Source organism: Petaurus breviceps, unplaced genomic scaffold (genome assembly GCF_028583685.1).
Source record: "Petaurus breviceps papuanus isolate PSGF00001 unplaced genomic scaffold, PetGlider_PUasm1.0 173, whole genome shotgun sequence".
In the NCBI taxonomy this organism is placed as follows: Eukaryota; Metazoa; Chordata; class Mammalia; order Diprotodontia; family Petauridae; genus Petaurus; species Petaurus breviceps.
In genome coordinates, this window is record NW_027185759.1 from 11,822,989 (window position 1) to 11,827,035 (window position 4,047).

Genomic DNA, 4,047 nt, shown 5'->3' on the forward strand with positions numbered 1-4,047 from the left:
ACCTACCTCCTCATCAAAATGTCTACCAATTGGGATTGTCTTGTCTTCACAAAGGGAGGTCCAAATGATACATTGTCAGGTCAATCTGAAGGAAGATACCTCTAGGTTTCAAAGACCCTGTCAGCCCTCACTCAGGATCTTTAGTCATTGAGAGAGGCTATTGACCCAATTTGTTGGTTACTGATAGCCTAACTAATAAATTGATCGTGCTTGGACCATTGTCTCTGTTTACCTTAATTTTCAAATGTAACCAAAGGAATAGGGATGAGATATGAAATATTCTGCATGAAGATTAGTGAACAGGAAAATGTGACTGGACATAGATGTGAGATGAGAGTAATGGGCAAGAGGACTGGAAATATAGGAAGGGGTCAAACTGTGAAGAGATTTCAATGTCAATCAGAGAAATTTATGTGTGATTTTAGAGTCACTAGAAAACCCTTGGAGTGCATCGATCAGGTTGGGAAGAGAAAACCATGGATGCCTTAGAAAAATCACTTCGGCTACTGTTTGGAGAATGGATTGTAGTAGGGAGAAGCTTGGGACAAGGGAGAGTCAACAGGCAGCTATCACAATGGCCCTTGTAAGAGATAATAAAGACAGAACTAGGGTGGTAACTGTTAGTGGAGTGGAGATGTCTGTGAGATATACCATGGAAACAGAAAAAAACGCATAATGTTATGTCTGAGTGGATATGCAAGGTAAATGAAAGTGGAATTGTGAGCTTGGGTAATTGTAAGCTTCATGGTGTCTTTTACAGTAATAGGGAAGTTTGAAAGAGGGGAGATTCTTTTTTTGCAAGAAGCCAATGTTTATTTCCATCAGCATTTTTCCAATGCTTTTAGAGCATCTGTGTTTTAAGACCACTCTGTGTGAGGTGGCTACATGGCACAGTGGATAGAGCACCAGCCCTGGAATCAGGAGGACTTGAGTTCAAATCTGGTCTCAGACATTTAACACTTGCCAGCCATATGACCTTAGTCAAGTCACTTAACCCCAACTGCCCTGCCCTCCCCCCTCCAAAAAGCAAAAAAAGAGACCACTCTGTAGTAGTTCCTACTCACTCAGTGGCCTGAGCAGGAGGAGCAGCAGACCACTCCTCAGTAGCCAGGTGAGCACCCCAGTCTTCAGTGGGGAACTGTTGAATGGGCACAGATGGCACTTGTACTCTCTCAGACTAAACAGCCACTCTGGTTGAGTAGCAGTGGATTCTGGTGGGGGGAGGAGGTGGGGGCCGTGCAGTCCATTCACCCTGAAACTCTTCCTTCATCACTGTCTTCTCAACTGCAGCCTACTCTTCCTTTTCAATCTCCTCTGGATCCCTGTAGAAGTAAAGATCAGGCATAACCTCCCATGGGTGTTCCCAGGAGATGGTATCACACACATTTTTAGGACTTCACGGGCCAGCATCCACCACATTGGACCCAATGGAGTGAGCTCCCTTGTCGTTACATGGATTGGCAACATCCACATAGCAAAGTGGGGAGTCTGTGTTGCACAGGGCAATGGCTATGTGATTAACATAAGATGCTTCAGTCAGAGGCTGGTGATCTGTGGGAGGATCAGTGACCACCAAGAGGCAAGGCTCCCTGAAAACTGCCTGCATCTGGTTACTAAAGGTGCCTGGTGTGAAATGTCCAGCAATAGGTGTGGCACCAGTGGCAGCAGCAAATTTCAGAACAGCTCGCTGGCCAGTGTTCCTGGATGAGATGACAGGAACATCAGCTGGGTTTTCAATGTCAACAATGGCACCTGCTGCCAGCAAAAGCTTTTCCCAAGTTCTCTTCAAATTAATTATGTAGATGCCATCATTCTTTCTTTTATAGATATACTGTTCCATCAGGAAGTCCAAACTGGTGCCACCCAAATGGGCTCCTGCAGCAAGGAATTTGAGGACATCTTCCTTTATCTGCAGGACATCTAGGGCTCCGGACATTGTGAAAGTTTCCCTTTAAAGTTACGAAGGAAACAGAGAACACCACCATATGGAACCCTCTTTGGGGCAGTGTGGAAAAGGAGAGGGGGAGATTTTGGAATGGAAAAATAATGAGTTAGGTTTCAAACATGTTAAATTTGAGATGCTTTTATCCATCCAGTTCCAAATTCCAACAGGTAGCTGATGTTATGAACTAGACCTCAGGAGACTTGTATAGATCTAGGGGTCATCAGCATAAAAATGGTAACTGAACCAATGGAAACTGATTAGCACACCAATTGCCTTGTTTCCACATCTGTAAAATGAAGTGATTGAGCATGATGGCCACCAAAGTCCTTGTTAGATCTAGAGCTCTGACTCTATGATATAGAGTTCTACCTTCCTTGGTACTAAGGAATAGCTACATTTAATGAAGGTTTTACTTTGGAAGCTAAGTTCTTTTCAAGAATGAGAGGAAAGTCTTCACTTCATAGTAGAGGAAAAGGAAGGACTGAGGACAAAGTTTATGGTCAAGATGGCTAGTAAATGAGTTTGAGAGAGCTCTAGCTTAGAGGCAAAGAAAGGGGTGTATATTCCCTTTAAAAAATAACTACGTTTCTGTTAAGGAAAAGAGGTAGCTTTTGTTGGCTGGCTGTATTAAGTACATATTATGATTTCAGGGCTGGCCACAAAGAGTAAATAGATGAAGCATGTTTGGTTGCTAAATCTGGCCATATCGGATTTGATTATCTATGTGGCTCTGCTCTTGTGCTAATAGTTTGACTAGTACAGTGTTGCATAGTGGATAACGTGCTGGGCTTCAAGTAGAATACATATACCTGGTTCCAGAACCCACCTCTGATACTTTTTGGCCATGTGATGATGAAAAATCACTTAATTTCTATAAACTTCAGTTTCCTCATCTGAAAAGTGAGGATAATGATCCTTGGAGTGCCCATCACATGGGCCAAGACTAATGTGCTGGGCTCTTTATGCTTTCTCTCTTTTCAGGGAAGAGTTCAGGGCAGCAGAGCTTGGACAGTCAACAGCGGCTACCTTGGAACAGAGGCCCATGGGACTCACATATGCCTTTTTCAGTCACTAGGTCCAAGAGGCTTTCTCCTGGACCCGAGTCCCTGACTTCTCAATACCTGAACCTAACTCTAAAATAGCAGGGGCGGAGAAATTGATAGCTACATATGCTCTCAACCATAGAGTCCCCAAAAAAGAGAACCGAGTGGCCACAAAGTGAGATTCAGAAAAGTTCCTATGCAGTATTAGCCTTGAGATTGCCTTTCTAGGGGCTCCCAAGATTGAGAATTCCGTGATACTACCCTCTAGAGCAGAAATTCTTAACCTAAGGTTCACAAACCAGTCAGGTCTTTGTAGAGATTTCAAGTGGGGTATGAACTTAGATGAGAAAAATATTTTGATAACTATTTCAATAAAATTGGTTTTTTTATACTCCTGTACAATATATGTATTTAAAAATATTCTGAGAAAGGATCTATAGACTTTACCAGATGGCTATGTGTATCCATGATGAAAAAGTTTCAAAACTCCTGCTCTAAAGAGAGGAAAAGAGTTCCATGGCAGCACTGACCTTTCTGACAAGCCTCAATCTCAAAGTTCAAGTATTAAACCTACTACAAGAAAAAGAGATTTCTTAGGTGATACCAGCCTCATGAGAGACAAGATCACATGATACCTCCAAGGCAGATGATCTGCTTGGGCCCGAAGACTTGATATGCATCACATCTGGGCAATAGTTGTCTGGGGAAGAATATTTTGTTTTAGAAAGTTACCAAGATGGTGAGTGTTGCCATAAGGGGGTAGATTGAAGCACATTTTCTGAAAATAATGATAGACATAATTTGATTATGGTCCCAGATATGGAACAGGAGGGAGTGGGAGCACAGTGGAAGGCACACACACAGCAGCATGGCAGCTGTCAAGATGGTCATGTTGAGAATGAAGTGAACCATAGATGGCAGCCTAGATGTAGTTGGTCATCAACTAAGGTCCCCACCAATTAGGACAGTCAGGACCAGGGTGTCCATTCTGGGAATGAAAAGGTTAAGTCTTCAGGAGTTTGGTTTTTAATTTAAATACAATGAAGGCTGGTGAAGAGG

General features: G+C 42.9%; 1 pseudogene; it reads right to left on the reverse strand.

The window, feature by feature from the left end:
* Nucleotides 1-555: 555 nt before the first annotated feature.
* LOC138157607 (small ribosomal subunit protein uS2-like) lies at nucleotides 556-1,936 on the reverse strand (annotated as a pseudogene).
* Nucleotides 1,937-4,047: the final 2,111 nt, after the last annotated feature.